This window comes from Jaculus jaculus, chromosome 11 (assembly GCF_020740685.1).
Source record: "Jaculus jaculus isolate mJacJac1 chromosome 11, mJacJac1.mat.Y.cur, whole genome shotgun sequence".
Classification (NCBI taxonomy): Eukaryota; Metazoa; Chordata; class Mammalia; order Rodentia; family Dipodidae; genus Jaculus; species Jaculus jaculus.
The window spans coordinates 89521015-89542664 of NC_059112.1; the positions used below are offsets into that span (position 1 = coordinate 89521015).

Below are 21650 nucleotides of genomic sequence, written 5' to 3' on the forward strand. Positions count from 1 at the left end.
GAATCGGATTTCTCGATTACTCAACGTAATCGTTGATCCATTCTGTCCGTGTGATGCATGACTTGAGATTTCCTATGTACAACAAGGCATCCTTCAGTCATCGATGAGAAACTTTTCCCGTTATTGTTACTATTTATTTTTAACTAGGAAGAGCCGGAGTGCCCTGCTGGGAGTAAGAATATCGCACAGGGAATTGAAGGGTGTTTACTCCCAAGTTCACTGTCTAGGTAGAAAACACTATTTACAAGAAGAGTTCTTCCTCCTTTGGCGAGAGGATTTGGCAATGCGATCCAGGAGACAGGGTGGTGTGAGTGAGAAGCAAGTCTGGGCTAAGCTCGCTCCCTTTTTAATATGAGAATTCGAAAGCAGTGGGAAGTGATGCTGGACCTATCAGGGCGTTGCTAACAGACAGCCTATTACAGTATTTAATAAAAACAGAAGCAGAGTGCCTATCATAGGCTAATAAATCCTGCCTCTAGCAGCTTTCAAAACAGAATGAAGCCGCTTCCACGGAGCTCCTGACAACTAATTTTAAGCATGGCTGTCTAGCGTGCCTGTCACTCCGATAGTCCTTCTAAAAACTCTCTCAGACATTTTGAGCAGGGAGTGCAAAGATATGAGTTAGCCAGGCTTGGGACATCAATGGTCCACAAAGCCTCTGGGCACTGGAGGTAATGATGACTTATCCGCGGCTCTTTGGAGGACTGCACTGAATCGTTAAAAAAAAAAAAAAAAATTAAGCTTGGCTTTTGAGGAAGATGTGACAACTACCCGAGGTAGGATTTGCATGTGAAACAAAGGAATCAATCTGTTGCTGTGTTGGGGGGCTTTTCTGTTTGGTCTGCGCTTTGTGAGGTCGCGAACTGCAGCGGGGTTGGGGAGTGAGAGGTGGGCGAGGAAGGACTGACTGCTTGGAGCAAAACACAGAACATAGTGTTAGGTTTTATGGCAGGGAAAAAAAGAAAGAAAGAAAAAAGAAACACCTCGCGGACAAACTGTCTCCAGGCTGGCTTGCAGCCTGCTGAGCGTGCATCCCACGTTGCTTTGTATGGGGTGGACTGCTTAGAGGTCACCGAGAAGCCAGCCGATGGACTAAGGTGAAGGCTGATAAATTCCTCCGGAGGGTGGGTGGGAGGCAGAAAGATCCAAGAAAAAAAAAATAGAGGAAGCTGTCCTTAAGACTTCAAACCTGTTTGGTAAATACTTCATTTCTGTGGAAAATGTGTTTGGGTGGCCAGTATCTTTTTTTTTTTTTTTTTTTTTGAGGAAAAGAAGAAATGAAGGATTATGATGGATTTCTCTGATAAAGAACTATTTGAGGTTTAACCTACTCTAAAATAAAACTGGGTACCTTCTTCCATCTTGCATATTGCACAGCTGAGCTGGCATTGGCATTAACGTTTTTTGCTAAAAAGCACAGCAAGAGTGTGAGAGCCAAGAAAGGAAACGGCTGTCTCTCTGTCCGTGCTCTTCCTTGAACAAGTGCTGGATACGGAGGGGAAATGGTGATCTGTTAGAGGTTATGAACTTGACCTTTTGCCTTTTGTATTTATTATTTTCTTAAGGACAGCAAAAAAAAAAAATAAAAAGTGTACTTCTCCTTGGACGATGAGAGGGGCAGGTGGGTTTCAAAGTCCAGGGTGTCATGCTTAGGTTTGTTGGAGGAATTTATATTGCTTTGTACTCTACACGGAATCCTCAAGGCTCGGTCAGAGAAGGAAATGTCAGGAAATCATCAGCTGAGATTTTTGCGGCAAAAGTACTATGATCAGAACGCAGAGTTTCCACAATCAGATCTGTGGCACAAGTTTCATGCCCTGTCATTGAGACCCAATGTGAAGTGGCAGAAACCACGGGATTCCTCGGGCACCTTCTTTCCTCAGTGGACATCACTAACTCCACTGTGTAAAGACAGCGATTTCTGTGTTGGAAAACTCTGTTGCAATGCATTGATTTAGCTAAAACAGATGGTGAAGATACTTACAATAATCTTATGTCTGTGAAGAACGTAGCATGCTCCAAATTCATCTATAATTTATATATTAATGCAATATTAACTAGAGATAAACATGAAAGACAATTATGGTACATTTGTTTTCAGTTAAAAACTGGGATTCAGGATAAGTGGGGCAATTGCTCTTCTCAGATGGACTTGAGTTTGTGTATTTGTGAGCTTCTCTGTGTATATTGCTCATTCACACACACAAAATTGAAACCACCATCCCGTGATGGGAGGCATTTAGGCTGGAAGTTATGCGTCTGTCTTTCCTAATGTAGTGATGGATATCACTGAGTCACTTGACCAGTCTTGGCCACTCTTCATGTGAAAAGGACCCTATGCCAATGTAATAACTATATGGAATTCCTGGTGCAATTGGTGGCTAAAACATATTTCCTAGTTCTCTGTGGCCAGTAGAATGTGTGACCTTGACCTTGTAAAGTCACATCTGTATCCAGTTGAACTCACCACTGAAGACTCTAGCTATAGAAAGAAACAGTGTGGACTTCCCAAACAGACACATATACATCTCCTTCAACTGTTGTTAGAAGTTTGCAAGTGAAAATTGGTTTAATTCTTTCCTTTAATGATAAAAGGTCTTTCCCTGGCTTTAGTCTTAGCAATCTCATCTGAGTCAAATTATGTCAAGAATTGCTTGGATAGGTGATTTGTGCCGTGAAAATGCCAATAGAAGAAATCATTTCACTGTGGTTTTGTTCACAGAAGTGATGGTACGCTAAAATGATTATCACACTGTTAAGAGTCACGGGGTCTGGTAGTGAATGTGGCTGGTACAAGTGTCTAGACAGTAACCCCACAAAATGAAAGCTAGAAGGACAGATGATGATTTTTTTTTCTTTGTCAGCTGTGAGGAAGCCAAGAGTAGTCATTCAGTCAGTCTCCTTCGTGTGACAGATTGTTTTCACTGCCCAAGTATGTTGGTAGGTATCAGCCAAAATTCTCCAGGTTTCCTCCTTTCATCTTCTTCAGAAAGTTAAGTCTGGAATCCACCTTGACATAAAATTAACAAGGCAATAATCAGCGATGCTATCTGGGTCCTCCTGGATATTGCAGACGCAATAGTCACAGAGGCAATGAGAACCCATCGAGCCCTTGCTCTCTGTCTCTCTAATATACACACGCAGTCATCATTCTACCTAATTGAAAGGGATTGACCCTCATATTTCTGACCATGACTCAACTACTCTTCCATAATCTCCCTCCTCATGAAAATGTGATGAAAAGGGAACCCTCCCCACAAAGATCTCTGCTATGAAACACATAGAAAAGCAGACTGCAGTAAGGTATATGCCAGATATTCTTAATTTTATTCGTGTATATGCAAGTATGAAAAGTTTAGAGGAAATGCAGCTGTTTCCTTAGTGTGGTGTGATTTGTCCATTTTATTCTCTTTACTTGCAATTACCAAAATGTTTTCTAAGAGACTGTGCCATACTAGTAGTCTTAAGAAGATGTATCATAAAAGTTTATCCACAGCTCCTGTTCAAGACAGGTTGCCAACTACCCATTATCTCACTTCATATCTCACACTAAATTTTTACTGAAAATTCCAAAGTCATCTGCTTGCCTAACACTAAGCAAAGATGTCATTTCTGTGCCAAGGTGTCCTTGAGTTTCCTGATATACCATGTGGAACTCAACATTATCCTTTCTCAGATTCTGACTGTAGACTAACTCTTCACTGAGCTCTATTGCTGTGTGTGTGTGTTTTATGATCTCTTAAATGTAGACTATTTTTCAAACTCTTTTTTCATTCACTCCCAAGCATTAAAATACTAAAGTGTCCCATGGGTCACCTATAAATTTCTTCTTTTAAATATTTAAATTCTAAAGAAGTCAAATCCAGTTCCAAGTCCTTTAAAACTATACAAATACAGACATCTCACAAATTCTAATCTCTGACCTGAACTTTTCTTCTAGCCTCCCTACTTATATATCTAACTTTCAACATACTATTTATTTAAATGTCATGTTGGCATCTTACACTCAATGTATTTTAAGTCAAGATTCAAAATTTCTACATGGAATTGTTTCCTATGTCCTTGGAGACTCCCTTGCTCTACGTCCTCAGAAGAAAAGTCTGGAGTCCACTTATTCCCTCACATGTCACAGGAAAATCCCATTGCCTCTACCTTAAAAATAGACCTAAAATTCAGTTACTGGTATTTTCAGTGCTCACCACCAATTCTCAGATTCTTGCATATTTTTCACAACTGATCTCTGTCTTCTGCATCTGTCTGCTCCCAAACACACATTCAATTTTGTTCCCAACACCAGTGGTCATATCAAGGTTGAAATTAAATCTTATCTTCAAAAGTCTGTAATGTCTTCTGTCTGCCTAGAGATAACATCCAAAACCTTTCAGTAAATGCAGGTCCAGCCTAGCTTGTCTCTTCCCTCACTGATCCCAACCCATTTTAGCCATTCTGGGCTTTGGGATGAGGCCATAAGTCCACCACACACTTCATAATTCACATCCTCTGACTTCATTGCATCTGCATCTTAGAAAACCCTCCTGATAGACCTCAACTCTGGCCCTCTCACCTTCTCAGATCTCTGTTAGAGGGTCTCTTAGAGAGCAACAGGCAAATAAATGAACAAACTGCTCAACACAGAAACAGAAGGAATATCCCCATCCAGAGTCATTTATTATTCCTGTTAGATTCCAGGCAAGAGTTTTTCAATCTCAGGGCCAGAACTGTGCATCACAATACCCTGTTGCTATTTCCAAAGAGAAAAATATAGAATACCTTCAACAAAGTCAAGGAGATTTGCTAAGAGGATTTATTCCTCTTCAGCACAGGAGGGGGAAAGCCATATCCCTGATTCTGATCTGTGTCAAAGGAAATATAAATTCAATTTGTCTGAATTCGATCTTATCCAAAAGATGACTTATAGTTCAAAAAGGACATCATTACAGATCTCCTATATGAATGACTATAGATATAGACATGCCCTACATTTCCCCTGCCTTCCTTGTTAGTCAAGAAAGGGATGGCAAGGCCAAGTTGGAAGGTTTGATTAGAGTCAGTATGCCATTTTGAGGGTATAAGTCCCAGCAGTCTTGAAACAAATGGAATCAACCAATAGTAATGAATAATTGTACTGTTAAGTTAAATTCTCCCCAAATCCACATGGTGTAAAACCCCATGGTCTCCTTAATAGCCATGCCCTACCATTCATAAAGTATGTTGTCAAAGAACTAAAATATTATAAATAATCTTATTATCCACATTAATTGTAAGCAAGTTAGTTAGTACCAACATTTCTACAACATTTTCTTCTCTACAATGACAATGTAGTGGCTGGGGAGATGGCTCAGTCATCTTACTCAGGTTTGATTCCCCAGTATCCATGTAAATTGAGATGTACAAAGCGGTGTGTCTGAAGTTCATTTGCAGTGACAAGAGGTCCCACGGCCTATCCTCTCTTTGTCTCCCCCCTCTCTCTCATAAACAAATAAACAAATAAATACTTATTAAAGATGGCATGTTAGAAAAAGCACACAGCATCGGAGAACAGAAAATTGTAACTTGAATCTTACTTTCACTCTTCTTCATAGGCTTATAATCTTGGGCAACTTTTTAAATCTTACCTAGCCTCAGTATCTTCCTTTGAATTAATGGTTTTAAAAAACTGCCTCTTTGGGTTGAAAATTAAATTTGATGATGTATGCTATGGAAGTTTCTATGTAAAGTGTCCCTATAGCCTCATGTGTTTGTGATTACGCCTCATACTCAGTCCCCAGCTGGTGTTAACTTGAGGGATGGTGTCATGCTGCAGGAAGTACATGACAGAAGTCAGGGGCTTGGGTGGACCTTGTAGTGTATTAGTTCATCTTACCAGTGCTAGCTACTTGCACCCAGATATGTGACGGTTTCCTGCTAGTGTTATGCTTTCATAATGAGCTTTTCCCTTAAAACATAAGCCTGAAATAAACCATTTCTTTCTATAAGCTGATTCTGATTGGATGTTTTAACCCAGCAATGAGGTAACTATAGCATATGCCTGCTCTCTAACATATGCCTCTTCTCTATTGGACTGCCTGGCACAGAGAAGCTTATGAGGTGTGTGTTTCTATTACTATTGTCGTTTAATCTTCACAGCATGCCTCAGCAGCAAATATTATATTTTCCCTCGAACAGAGAAGGAAACTGAGGTGTAAAGAAGCTAACCAAATTGTTCAAGGTCAAAGAGTCCACAGCCTATCACATATACTGTCCCTTTTGCCGTACAGATTCCTTTTGAATGGAATGTGAGGTTAAACATCTTTAATGTCAATAGTGACCAAAATCTGACAATGATTGGAGGAATTCTATTAAAGAAAGAAATTGAAGAAGAGAGTTTTGCCTGCTCCTCTGAACAATATTTGGGACTTAGCTCCTCCTTCATACTTCTATGAAACAATTTAAATGGACATTGATTTCAAGCCAAGAAGGTTTGCAGTATAGGAGAACCAGCTTTGTAGTTCTTTATTCCTTGGTATGAATACTGGTTTTGCCTGTTACCTGCAGAGTTCATTCTCCTCAGTGGATGCAGGTCACAACATTTAAATAAAATCACTTAAAACTAGCTGCTAGCAGTTCACCTGACACAACTGAATTATATCGCACATATTATCTATATTTACTTAACAATCATGATCTGACACAAAAATCACAAACATTAATTGTGTGTTTTATAACACTGAAAATTTTTGTGTAAAAAAAAAAAAAGCTTTTAGCAATATTTCATACCTCCTCCTCCATCCCCACTCAACTATAAGTCTCTGGGGTGTGAAGGACTGAGTCATAGTCACCACAGTACCTAGCAGATCTCCTGGCATCATTCAGCGTAATCTGGGTGAATTCATGATGAATATGCACTAGATTTCTCAGTGTCTTCTTGGACCTTAGGAGGGCAAGTGACCATGGGTACAAATGAATCACAAGCTCCAGAAGTAGTTCTGAGGGCTGGAGCAATGGTTCCCTTCATACAGTTCCCTGCTCAAGCCCGAGTAGCCGAGTTCAGTCACTGGATCCCACATCAACCCTGTAAACTTTGGTGGGCTTCTGTAGTCTTGGCACACTGACCGATGGTGAGACGGGAGGTGAAGTCAGAAGAGTTTCCCAGAAAGCTTGCGGAGAGGGTAATGAGCAACAGCAGACAGAGGAAAGCCTGCCTCAGATGCAGCGGGAAGGCGAGGACGGACCTGGAAGTTGTCCTCTTACCTGGGGCATGCGCACTCTGGCATGCACCCGTCTGCACTCACACACAACACCATGTGCACAAAGCTGCACACGTGAGCAATCACATAAGGAAGAGAGTTATGAGCAGAGCTAGTTCATACTGAAAGAGCCATGGGCCTACAGTGTGCCTCCAAACCAATCGCCCACCTGTCCTCCTGTCTCCACTCTATATTCCCAGGCCTTGCTCCTTTCCACTCTTTCCCTCTCGCGTCCTCCCTGCCGTTAGTCCACATCCACTGGGTGCAGTATGTTCCTACAAAATATGGTAGGACCTTTCCTTCATAATGCTAGATGGGAGGGCTTTCGTTTGGATTTGCCAGCATTGTACCCAGCAGGGAAGATGTCAAGTGAAAAGCACGTGCAAACGGCTTGTCGCTTAGGCATTTTCCTCAAGTGGAAGATAAAGTCCTGGAAGGTTCTGGATGAGACTTCATTGTCAGTTTTCAACAAATGAGGTAAAAGCAATGGTTAAATGCAGTAAAAAAAAAAAATGTAATTAAGAATGTAAACTATAATTAGCTCGAGTATGGTGGTGCATGCCTTTAGTCTCAGCACTCAGGAGGCAGAGGTAGGAGGATGGCTGTGAGTTCGAGGCCAGCCTGTGGCTACAGAGTGATTTCCAGGTCACCCTGGGCTGGAGCAAGTCCCTACCTTGAAAAACCAAAAATAATAATGAAAGTTTTTTTTTAAATAAAATATTTGAAGTATAATTTAAGCCCATAATTAGTTTGCAAACTTATCAAGACCTTCACACTGTGTCTTTATAATTCAGTTAATAGAACTGTATTATGTGTGGATACCACTTTCAAATAACTTTTTATTAATATACACACTGCTCTTCACCTTCTTCTCCTCCAAGGTAAAACCATACAGAAACCAGATAAATGTTTTATCTGTGTTTACCAGACTGCTTCCTGGGGATTTGGAGTTCTAAAAAGGACATAGGTTTTTATCCACCAGAACCCCCTTTGTGCATGGTGGAACAATGAGCTTCTTAAGAAAGGAAGATTGAGAGCTGCAAGGCCTTCATGCTTTATGTTTGATCCTTGAACACATGGCCCCCAGGCATGTCAATGAATGCTAATAGTTTATGAAACTTATCCATGTAGAATTCTTTTTTTTAAGAGAGAATGGGGGGTCAGGGCTAGAAAACTTGCTCAGCACTTAAAGATGCTTGCCTAAAAGCCTAATGACCTGAGTTCAATTCCTCAGTGCCCATGTAAAGCCAGATGAACAAATGCATCTGGAGTTCATTTTCAGGAGCAAAAGGCCCTACCTAGCTTTTGTGTTCTCTCTCTCTCTCTCTCTCTTTCTCCTTACACATTAAAAACTAAAAATATTTTTTAAAGAGGGTTCATACCCACCAGTGCAATGTGATGTCAGTTTGAGAAATGATTTGTAATGGACCAAAGAAATAGATGGTAAATACGTGACCTATTTGAAAAAAAAAATTTGTGTAAAATATATATCTATGTGAAGAACCTGCTTAATATGTAAATAATGGTACTTAACTTGTTTTATCAGAATACAGATTGTGATTTTTATTTTGACTTTTACCAGTGATAGGAAAGTGGAAAAGCAAGTGTGCTATTTTTGTAAGATAATTTATTTGGGGATTCATGTTCTTTTTTTGACAATCACAATCTGTTCTCCTTGCCTTCCTATATATAAGTAAGTAGCCTGTGAGGTTCCACAACATGAGTGCCTTGTTCAGCCTTCAGAAACAAAATAAAACAACTAAAAGTTTTAAACAGAAAAGAGGGAAATATTTCCACATAAAGACATTATTATACAATAAGTGTCTTGGAATTCTACTGATTTTAAAGGTGTAGTTCTAGACTTTACAAATATTAAAGCCTCTTTTCAGTCCCTTCTTCAGCTGAAAAGCCAGGAAAGTTCAAGTGCCCGACTCCCTAACTTATCTACAAAGCATATCTCCACCATGAAACTCTTAGCCAGTTAATAATGGCCACAATCCCAGTGCAAATCTAAATTCTTCTTGCTTTATGTCAGATGAGATTGGTTCTAGGTGTGTCACATAAAGCAGCTTATGAGGACAAAGAACAGTTGGTCAATCCTGCTCATGAGGTAATTTTTGAATATTCAGAGTGTTTTTGCTTAAGCATCTGAAAACTTCAGAGCATGGGAAGAATGGGTCAGAAACAAACAGAGGTTAACCCTTATTGCAGTCAGGTTCACATTGCTGATAGAAATCACCCAACCAAGAGCAACTTGTGGGAAAAAGGAGGATTATTTTGGCTTACAAACTCGAGGGGAAGCTCCATGATGTCAGGGAAAAACGTTAGCATGAGCAGAGGGTAGACATCACCCCCTGGCCAACATAAGGTAGACAATAGTAACAGGAGAGTGTGCCAAACATTGGCATGAAGAAATTGGCTGTAACACCCATAAGCCCGCCCCCAACAACACACGGCCTCCAGGAGGCATTCATTTCCAATTGTCACCAGCTGGGGAACCTAGTGTCCAGAACACCTAAGTTTATGGAGGACACCTGAACCAAACCACCACAACCTTCCTCAAGGATTGCATGTCTGTGGTCAAAATTCGGGATCATCTGATGGTCTTTGCAATATTTTTTTCACTTCCTAAATGACAACTCTAGAAAAAGGAAAAAAGAACTTGAATTTGAGAAAAATTACCACAGGATTAGTCCAAGTTCTGTCTCCCTGTGAGAATGACCCATGAGTGGTTTAGGTTTGCTGCCTGGTGCTTCATGTGATCCTGAGTGATTCTTGGGGACAGCCAGTGAGGCTCTGTGTTTAGACAACTCAAGGTAACTATTTGCTTTTAAGATGTAAAAATAGAACAGTATAGGGCTCGCTTCTCTGCTGGAATGAATCAAAAGGACTGTTGAGAGAAAGTGGATCTCAAGGATAAAAAGGCTTAGGTAGCATCACTAAAATTGACAAAATATTTTTGAGTGTAGAAAAAAAAAAATAAACAGCAGCTCTGGCCAAAGCAATCTGGACAGAGAGTGTCTATCATCAGCTTCTTCTTAGCCTTCTAGGTCTGTTACTCCATTGACAGATGGATTGAATGCTTATTGAACTGAATCTGAAAAAAAAAGATATAAACAAAACAGATGTGCTCCGATTTGTATGACTGTTGAGAAACTGCCTTATGTGTAATTTTGAATTCAGACACATGATGGTATTTAGTATATTTACTAAAAAAAAAAAAAAAAAATCCCCTCATACTAAACTATGAAAGAGCTCAGGGGTCCACATTTTTAAAAGTCAATTCTCCATCCCATAGGCTTTATTTATATTCCTCATTCATTCATTCACATATTCAACAAATGCTTATTGAGTGGGGATTACAAGGATTACAACACTGAACAGTTCAGGGACAGTCTCTCCTCCAAGGATGGAGTCTTTCCAGAGGAGAAATATGTCACTCAAGTGCCAGGAAACATGCAAATATTAATATAGTAAGTGCTAAATGTTTTTTGTAATTGGGCATATTAATGTATCCGAATGTCAAAGAAACCTTTTCTGAGGAAGAAATGATTGAGATGCTAAATTAAAAAGTATAAATGAAAGTTTAAAAGTCAAAAAAAGCAAGCGATGAAACCACAGGATTGAAGAAGAAGCTCTCTAGAACACACACACACACACACACACACACACACACGAGGAGGCCAGAATATGGCCCAGTTTCTTCAACATTTACCAAGTGCTCTGTGTGTGTGTGTGTGAGAGAGAGAGAGAGAGAGAGAGAGACAGAGAGAGACAGAGAGAGAGAGAGAATGAGAGAGAAGAGTCAGAGACAGAGTAGAGACAAAGGGCAGAGATAGGAAGAGACCAAGGAATAGAGTTTCATATGCTTATGGTGCTTTTGTTATAGTAGAAAATAATAAATAAATAAATAAACCAGGTGAAAATGAAATCTGTTACAGAGAGAAAGACAGGACTGTGTCCCGAGGGAAGGCAAGTGTTGGATGGCAGGTAGGGATCAAGGCTGAGAAGGCAGAAAAGAGCCAAGTCAGGTAACATGTCACCAGTCACATCAGGACTGTGTGCCTTATTTAGTTATGATGGAAAGCCATCCAGAACTTACTCAGGGAACTGATAGGACCTTCTGCAAAGTAATGTCCTTTTCAATGGAGTGATCAAAATGGGTGCCAAGACACCAGCAAAGAAGCCCGTGTAGCAATACAGCCAGGAGGGGACCAGAAGTCAAGCTTAAGACTTGACGTCATAGGGTTTGTGACAGACTACATTTGAGAGGACGAGGGTGTAGCAGAAGGAGGTAAAGATGACTGTCGGTTTCTGACTTGAGCAAGGTTCAAGGTAAGAGAGCATTGTAGCAGATTAAAATCCCCTTTCATCATTTGCAGTAGCAAAAGGCCCTGTCCCTCCCGTACAAATAAATAATGTTTTTAAAGAGTTTCACTTGGGAGGATTCTCAGGAGCTCATTAAAAAGGGAATTTGAGGACTGGAGAGATAGCTTACTGGTTAAGCACTTGCCTGTGAAGCCTAGGGACCCCAGTTCAAGGCTCCATTCCCCAGGACCCATGTTAGCCAGATGCACAAGGGGACACACGCGTCAGGAGTTCTTTTGCAGTGGCTGGAGGCCCTGGCGCGCCCATCCTCTCTCTTTCTCTATCTGCCTCTTTCTCTGTCTGTTGCTCTCAAATAAATAAAATGAACAAAAAAATTTCAAACAAAAACAAGGAATTTGAGGGCTGGAGAGATGGCTTAGCAGTTAAGGCGCTTGCCCATGAAGTCTAAGGACCCAGATTTGATTCCCCAGTGCCCATGTAAGCCAAATGCATGAAGTTCCCCATGTGTCTAGAGTTTGTTTGCAGTGATAAGATGCCTTTGTGACCCCATTCTCTCTCCCTTTTCCCTCTCTCTCTCTCTGTATATATATATATATATATGTGTGTGTGTGTGTGTGTGTGTGTGTGTGTGTGTGTGTGTGTGTTATAGAAGTAAGTGTAGACTACAATTTGAAATTATCTTTCTAAAATATTTTTATTTATTTATATATATATACACACACAGAGTATTCTCAAAGACAAACAGAATAAAATCTAGAAAAGTAAGAAAAGCTAAAAGATGGTTTAGCTAAAAAAAAAAAAAAAGACAGGAAAGAACCATAAACAGTTAAGCATAATGAAAGACAGGTGTGTGTGTGTGTGTGTGTGTGTGTGTGTGTGTGTGTGTGTGTATCGTATTTTACTGTTTTGTCTCCTTGCTGTAAAATATTTGACTGTTTTATGTCCTTGCCCTGGCTAACCCTGGAGGCCCTCCTTAGTGGGCTTATGGTATTCACTATGGGGTCATAAAATTCTCAGTCAGTCCCTACAGGGTAGCTGAGGAGCCATACCTCAGAATATTCCTACCCACCCTGTGGCTCTTACAATCTTTATGCCCCCTCTTCCCCATTGTTCCCTGAGCCGTGGTAGGCCTGTTGGCAGTCTGATCTAGTGTTGAGTCCTCTGCATCCTCTGGATATCTACTTTGAAGAGTTCTGATTGATTACTGTGTCTGTCACCATCACCCTGGAGTTTGTTGTCAGGCTAGTAGTAAGAGGAATATTCATGTAACCATTTCCACTATGATTTCTCTTGGGCCCTAGCAGATGTGGTAGAGGTGGCTAGTCTCATGGTGGGCAGTTGGCTACCTTGTCTTATTGATGATCTTGGCTCTCCTCCATTTTCTTTTCTGTCATAATGGCACACAGTCCTGCTTGCAACTGACCTTCCACTCTAGAGTGTATTTCTTTTTCTTTCAAATCTTCACTTAAATCACAAGCCACCTCTCTAGCTGAGACCTTGTTCCCCAACCCAAATCTCAGGTGGCCTTCTGCCTAGTACACATGTCCTTGCAGTAGCCATTTTGGGACCTCCAAAATCAGTTGGCAAAACTAACTCTTGTCAGGACCTGATAAATCCACACTGCCTCTTGTTTCTATTCTCTATATCACCAACATCCCATATTTTAAAGTCAGTAGTTCTCTTTGAATCCTCTTTCAACTATAGAATTAATGGTTTGGGTCCTCATGATGCTTCCTGCAAAATATCTTTTGCATCTGTGCTTTTCCTTCCTTATACAAAGACTTCCCCTTTGACCTTCCACTTGATGATTTACCTCCTCTCCAGTCTAGTATTTTTCAAAGTACAGTGCTTGAATCACCTTCCTAAGAATTATCTGGGGAACTTTAAACACTGTCAATTCACAAGGACTACATTGAATCAGAATCCTTTGGTTAAGGGCTGGAAATTAGCCAAACACCATAGATATTTCTATCAAATATAAATTTTGAGAAAAACAATTTCCATATCTTCCTGCTTCATTCCCTCCCACATAGACTTCATAAATGAACAGTTTGAAAGTTTCAAAGGGAACTTAAAGTTCCCTGTCCAAAGACCTTTGCTGTCACCTAATATAGTAAATAAAGTTTCCCAGAATGACTTGTCAAGCTCCACCAATTTCTGGTGTCTAGAAAAAAATTCAATCCTAATTTATATTCTTTTCCCTTCTCTCACCCTGTCTTGCTACTGAACTCAACCAGGTGTCACCCTTCAAACACCTCTGTCGTCTGCTTGTGCCTCCGTCCCGTAACCCCATAGATTTCAATATCTAAGAAAGCTCTCCTTCCCCTCTTATTTTAACCTCTTAACATCACGCTAGTCCCCAGTGGTCCTTCCTGAATGAAGCTCTCCCTCCTCCATGCTCATTTTTTTTCTATCCTTTGGCCTTCAGGCTAGAAAGAATCTCTACCTTTTTTTTATGTATTTTCACACTTGGCAAGCTCAGACAATTGTTCACAAATGTCTTTTCCTACTTACACATCAAAGTTATATACTGGTTTTGTTTCTAATGATTGATTGATAAAACATTGACCTTGGTCCCAAATCCATCTAACATGCTTCTTTGAGGAAATTATTTATCTTCTCTGTTTATTAGGATGGGACAGTGTCTTTTACAGAAATTCGGACAGTATAAGTTAAGATATCTATAAAAGATAAGCCATCTGAACTGTCCAACATTTAATGATCCTCACTTATAAAATTGGTCATTTCATTGAGCCAAGTAACCATCTATGTTTGATATGTTTTTCTTTAAAATATATATGAAGCCCACACTGTTTTTCATTCACACCACACATCAGCCCCATGCCCACAGAGTGTCTTTTCGAATGTAGCAAAGGCATCAATTATTGGCTTGAAGAGAAAGAAGAACGAGATTTCACAGGTGAAGAAGAGAGAGAGAACACAGTGGGCATCAGCTAGCACACTGCTGACATAGCCCTGTGCCTCTTCTTCAGAGCAGGAGAGCAAACAGCAGGTTGAACAATAACCTAGGAAAGCAAGCTCTTTTCTAAGGAGAGCTCTGTTAGTAAAGGTCAGTAGGAAAGGCAGCAACACTCATTGTGTCCTGTCTATGGTGCCCCTGGGCAGCCTGTGCACACTGGCACTTGCTCCTCTGCATGGCCTTAGCATCTAAATCACCCTGCACTTCACACTACCTAGGAGTCTCTCTCATTACCTCGAGCACTAAGGGATGTTTTCAAATGCAACTTTTAAGAAAAATAAGCACATTTTGGTCTCTTGGGCTATTTGTCTTTCCCTGTGTACTCTTGTTAAAAATAAAAACACACAAACAATTAACCCAAAAGGAATTCTTAACTGGAGAAGGTCAGTGTTGTGTTGACTATAAGGGCAAATGAGCCAGGAAGGAGCTGAGGCTGTTCTTTAGGTCTTACTTTAACACTTCAGAATTAGCAGCCCAAGGCAAGAATCCAAGCTTCCTTGGTTAAGAAAAAAAGAGAAAAGAAAACTACTTTCCACACCATGGCACTGTAGCAGTAGAAGTGCTCAGGGATTTCAGAGTATTCAGAAGGTATGTCAAGAAGATGCCCCGAGCCAGGAGTGGGACAAACACCATAAAACAGCCCATGGTACTTTGGATATTTTAACACAAAGTGAGAGTACCATAAAACAGTCTAGAGTGTTTGAATATTTTATTACAAAGATATAACAAACAGGATTTAAGAAAAAAATTTTTAAAAGCCCAAAGCAGGAGCACCAGTTCCAAAAATATTCAAGATTTATCTTGTTTAACATGTGGGGGGTGGAGGGCGAAGGTGGTATAATGTGTGCACATACATGTGGATGCCAGAGGGCAATCTTGAGTACCATTCCTTAGAAATGCCATCCTCCTTTTTAGAGACAGGGTCTTTCAGTGACCTTGAGCTCAGTAATTAGATTGGCTGGCCAGTAAGTCTCAAGAATCTGCATGTCTCCATCACTTTAGCACTGGGATTACAAGCATGTGTCATGTCTGATGGACTGTTTTTTTTTTGTTTGTTGGTTTGTTTGTTTGTTTGTTTGTTTGCATGGGTTCTAGAAATCAAGCTTGGGTCTTCATATTTGCACAGCAAGCACTTTACTGGTTGAGCCAAGCCCAGTTCCAGACACTTTTTGGCCACTTATGTGTCAGTTATGCCAGTAATCATATCAATTGCCATCTCTGAGCCTGTGTAAGATGGGGTCCTATTACTCATATAGGGCTTTATATAAGTTAAAAGAAGTCAAATGTGTAAGGTGACTGGCACCATGTCACTGTGGTGGGCATGGGCCATCAGGTCAGATGTTACAGATCAAAAAGAAAGGGCTTTGGGTTTTTACCATTTTGGATTTTATTAATTCAATGACAATTTTTTTAAAAAAATCCTTTTTCACAAGGATGTTAAGATCCAAAATCTGGTTAAAATGGCATTGAAGGATGGAGCAGGTGCTAATAACAAAGACTATTCTTTCACAGAATTTTTTCAAAAGGGAAATGTGATGGAGGACAATTAACACAGGAGTGGTTCAGACGCTCTTCCAGGAGACCCTGGATAGGAGGTCCTCTTCATAGTTGGTGAACTGCCATAATGCCCTTCCATGCAGATGACACATAGAACATACTTGCCCATTTCCTATCATTCTTAGAGCTGTAAGTGGGGGCATTATTACTCCCACTGGTACAGAGAAACTGAACATGAAATACACTAAAGCTTCTAGGGACAAAATTTAGCCCTAGTTACCCAGCCTGTAAACCACAGGGCATACCATTTTAGCTGAACTATGAACCAATCACCTTTTCCCCTGGAAGCTCATCCACAGAGACATGCACATTATAGAGTGCACTTGGGGCAAAAGATATGCAGAGATAGTGCCTCCTTTGTATATGGTCACTTGCTAACAATGAGGCCCTCAAATTATCTGCCATGGTGCACATTGATAGTGCACTCTGTAGGACAACAAGCATTTCACTGAGAATCCTTCAGGGCCCAGCTTTCTGTAAGGACTGTGCACGCATTGTCTCATTTAAATGTTCAGAACAAGGCTGAGGATGTGTCTCAGTAGGCAGAGAATTTGCCTAGCTTGTGAAGAGCCTTGGGATCCATCTCAAGCACTGCATAAAGCAGGCATTGCAGCATACATCTGTAATCCCAATACTTAGCGGGTAGAGGCAAAAAGATCAGAAGTTCAAGGTTGTTCTCAGCCACACAGTAATTTTAAGGCCAGCCTGGACTACATAAAACCCTGTCAGGTTAGTGGAGTGAGAAAGAAGGAGTAGGAAGAGAAGGAATAAAAAACAAACAACAACCTTAAAATCCCCATTTCTGACTTAGAGAAAGCTGAAACTCAGAGAGGGCAACCACCTTGCCCAACATACCCAGCTTGAATGAGATAAAGTTAGGGTGTAATTTGAAGCCAATCTATACCTTCAGAGCTTCCAACATCACATTCAACACCTGCTGGCCATCTTATCCACTTGCTGGCTAGGTGCCAGCATGCCCAGACTCCAGCTGTGCAGACTGGAACTGTGAATTTCCATGGAGGACACGCCCAGAGCTCTGGGACACACAGAGAGGCACCTGCTCCTGCACACATCTCCAAGACCTGGGCAAATCAGCTCTCTGGTGGATTAAAACCAGTCTTTGCTCTCTGTACCAGCTAAGTAAAGCCCTGATGCCTATCCCTGGGCCTCATCCAGGTGCTAGGTAAGGTTTACAGATGTGATTCTACAGGGCACCTGTAAAGAAAGAGTCATTTGACAGTGCCCCCAAGTTCCACTTTAGACTTCCACACTGAGGAGAGAAAGAAAAGAGACTTAGTCAAGCAGCACACTACCTCACAGATTCACAACTTTTCTCAGGAAATAAAATCATTCCTCTATGTTTCTAGCCTATCTTTTGATACTCAAAATGAGAGGGAGTGTGAGAAAGAACTAAAGAAAGAGAAAGAAAGAAAGAGAGGGAGGAAAAGAGAGTGAGCTTCTTCTATTATAAATCTCTAAGATAATACAGATTGATATTCCATTTTGGATAAAATATTAATTAGGTTTCAATTTTTTTTTTACCAGATACTTCCCACAATCCACATCAGTGTCATTATAAGCTTTTAATTTCTCCTCTCATTTTCCCCCACATTAGCCTTGACCTCACTGACACAGCCCAAAACTGCCTTCCTGGAAAGTCACCTTCCCAGCACTGGGTAGAATTTTACATACACAATAATTCTTCCCCTTCTTCTGTAAGTTTCTTCTCCTTCTTGATCACCTTCTTCTTCTTGCAATTTCAGTTCAAGCAAATATCATAATTATCCTTGATTTTTCTTTTCCTTACATTCTAGAAATTCAAGCACTTTCTTACCCTAAAATTAGCGTAATTGCATTCAAACACAATGGCCTAATAAGGTAAGGCTCAGGAGTTTGCTAGATTTGTGGATAAACACCACGGTTGTTTCTGACAGCACCCATAATGATGTTTAGATTTCTTTCTTCTTTGCTAAATGGATGAGAGTTAGATGTTATCCACATTTCAAAGGCATAATAAGACCTAAGGGCTTCTTACTGGTGGTGTTTCAATAGAGATAAGAGAAAAGAAATTGCCCTGTTCAGTATTATCTTGGCTGGATTTTTGTCTCTGCTTGTCATCAAGTGCTCCTAAAATGATACTGCACTAATTCATATTCAGAGGCAAATCAGTGTTAATAAAATATTAAAGCTGAATTCAACCTGAATTTTCACCTGAAACTTGAACTTCTGAATTGCTGTTCATTGAAAGTCAGGGAAAAACTTGTGAAGACATGTAAAATGTGAGGGAAGAAACAAATTTCCTTTGCTATCATATGTAAATGTCATCTGCCATCATGCTAAAAAAGATAAATAAAACAAAAGGTGAGGAGTGGGATATGGCTCAATGGGTAAAGTCCTTGCCTAGCAAGGACCCTACATTCAGATCTCCAGAATCCATGTAAATTGCTGAGTGGGTAGGGGGGAGGCATGTGTCTATAATGCCAACCCTGGAAAGAGTGGCAAGAAATCCATGGGGGCTCACTGGCTAGCATGTCTAACCAAATCCTTAAACTTTAGGTTCAACAAGAGACCCTGTCTCAAAGAATCAGGTGGAGAGTGACCTTTGGCTCCCACATTCATGCTCACACATGTGCATACATATAGGTATGCCCACACACATACACACATGCACACATACCACACACATAGACAAATGTGTGCCAAAATAAAACTAAAGGTAAGAGCTAGCCTGGGTCTGGGGTTTATCAATAATACTTGATGAACTTACATCATGATTATTTAATTTATTTATTTATTGAAATTGTCTCGTATAGTACAAGGTGGCCTTGAAATCCCTATATAATGGAAGATGGCCTTGAACTCTTAATATTCCAGCCTTCATCTCCAGACTAAGGAGATTACAGGTGTGTACCACTATGCCCAGCTTGTAATATATTTTTTAAAAAAATGAGCTAGATACCAGTCAACATAGACCTTTAGGACATTCCTAAGAAGAATGCTATCTGACCCCACAGTATTCTCTGGTGAAGCTTCACACGTTCTATGGAATTGTTCAAACTGGCTTTTCCAAAACTATGCCTTTCACAGTAAACAGGGCTAAGTAGAGAAAAGAGGGTGGGTAAATGAGAAAAATCACTGAAAATCAACATAAAACCACTAGATTGATTTAGCAAAAACTTTAAAAACCAATAATAGCTATTATGACTATTAATCAATGTGTCATGCACTGGACTCAGAACCCCACATGTAATTTCCTCTCATCTGATGACAGAGCTCTGAGTAAGGTGAATAATAGGAATCATCTATCCAGTTTTAATTTTTTTTTTTTTTTGCTTATAAGCATATGGGATGTGGTATTGTGGTGTGTGTGTGTGTGTTTCTGTGTGTTTCTGTATGGTGTACACATGTGTATGTGACCTTGCAGCATCCCATGTGCTCACCTAAAGCGGGGTGTATTCACTAGAGGTGGCCAGAGTGGAAGGTGTATTGCCCTGTTCCATTATTCTTCTGATGTTTCTTGTTTGAATAAAAGTCTCTTACTGATCCCAGAATTTTCTGGGAGGTTTGTGAGCCCTAACAACAACCAGGTCTGCACCCAGCTATGGGAGCTGGAGTTTCTTACTGATCCTGCAGCTTGTTGATTTTTTTTGGGAGCCCCAACAATTCCTGGGTCTCTGCTCTCCTACAGTGCTGGGGTTACAAGTGTAATTGGCCATACCCAGATGTTTAATGTGCACTCTGAAAATTTGAACCTAGGTAGTCTCAGGCCCTCATGTTTGTGGAGAAAGTACACTGAGCTGCTGAGCTTTCTCTGTAGCTCATGGATTAATTTTTCATTTGCAGAATCTAAGGCACAGAGAAATCCTACAGCTTGGCCAAAGTTAGACAGTAAGCAAGTGATTCAAACTCAAGTTATCCAATCCTGATTCCAGAATTTCTACACTACATCACCATGCTAAAGAAATTCCTACACTTATTCTAAAGCTTTATGCATATGAGAATGAGTGATTCAAATGCATTTCTAATATGGACCCAAGCCTGAAACATTTACAAGTCAAGTCGTGAGACTATAATAGTTACTGTGCCCATTCACCAACTGCTACTACAGGATGGAACTCAAAAGACAGAGAACACTTATAAACATCCATTTTTAAAGTGAAAAGTGATGCTTTTCTTACCACCTTAAATATTATCAGAAATAAAAAATTTCTTCAATTTTTTTTCTAATGGAAGAACAAATAATCCAACTACAAATTAATTTGATTCTGTTTTTTAAACCTATTATTGAATCCCTTCCAACACAAACACTTATGATTTTGCTTCTCTTTAAAAACAGAGAGCACAAATTCATACCATTTCTATCAAGTAAAACTTCCCTTCAGAACCAGTATTCTAATAAGATACTAAGGCTGATTTTTTTTTAAAGACTAGGACTGGAGAAATTTCTCAGTGAATAAAGTGTTTGCCGCACAAACAGGAAGACCTGGTTCAGATCCTCAGCACCTACATAGTATGCTGGGCATAATGGCATTCACCTGTAATCCCAGTGCTGGAGAGATAGTGACAGAGGATCCCTAGATCTTAATGCCTAGCTAGTCTAACTGAAGCAATGAGTTCTGGGTTCAGTGAGAGACTGTGGTGGTTTGATTCACATATCCCCCATAAACTTATGTGTTCTCAATTCTACGTCCACAGCTGGTGGAAATTTGGAAATTTAAGACTCCTGGAGGCAATGTATTGTTGGGAGTGGGTGTTAAAGCCAACTTCCCCTTGCCATTGTTTGGCACATTCTCCTGCAGCTGTTGTCCATCTGATGTTAGCCAGGAGGTGATGTCCACCCTCTGCCCATGCCATCATATTCCCCTGCCACTATGGAGTTTCTCTTGAGTCTGAAAATCAAAATAAACCCTTTTTCACAGATTTCTCTTGGTTGGATGTTTTCTACTAGCAGTGAAAAACTTACTACAACAGAGACAGTCTCAAAAAAAAAGAAAAGAAAGAAAGGAAGGGAGGTAGAGAACAATTGAGGGAGACATCCAACATTGCCCTTTGGCCTCCACAGGCACTTACACTTCCATGTGGGTCCCACCCCTCACCAGGCACATATGAACATGCATGCATCCACACCCACCGCACAAAAATAACAAAATAGGCAGATTAGAAGACAAGCTCCTTTGCCCTATATTTACTTATAAATTAGTATTGATTACTACTTAAAAGAAAGTACTGTCTAAGTTTCTAAAAGCATACAGGCATTGTGTAAAGGACCCAAGTCCCTGCTCTCTACAAATAACTTCTTCAGGGGTAGAAGCTATCTACTAACTGCTTCACAAAGCTGTGAACTAATCCTTCCTCAGCTGTTAGCTGATAAGAATATGGGACCAAGTCCAAGGCTCTTGTCATATTAATTGGAATTACTTCAATACAGTGTGTTAAGAATGAGAAGGGAGAGCTGAAGAGATTGCTTAGTGGTTAAGGTGATTGCCTGCAAAGCCAAAGGACCCAGGTTCAATTTCCCAGGACCCTCATAAGTCAGATGCACAATGTGGCACAGGCAT

The 21650-nt window shown here is 40.3% G+C and overlaps 1 protein-coding gene across 2 annotated transcripts in view; it reads left to right on the forward strand.

The window, feature by feature from the left end:
- The first annotated feature begins 375 nt into the window (after nucleotides 1-375).
- Kcnmb2 (potassium calcium-activated channel subfamily M regulatory beta subunit 2) overlaps nucleotides 376-21650 on the forward strand; it is a 291481-nt gene continuing 270206 nt past the window's right edge. For both annotated transcript variants that reach the window (XM_045130068.1, XM_004652329.3), the window contains exon 1: nucleotides 376-776. The gene's annotated coding sequence lies outside the window, so the exon portion shown is untranslated. The remainder of the gene's footprint in view (nucleotides 777-21650) is intronic.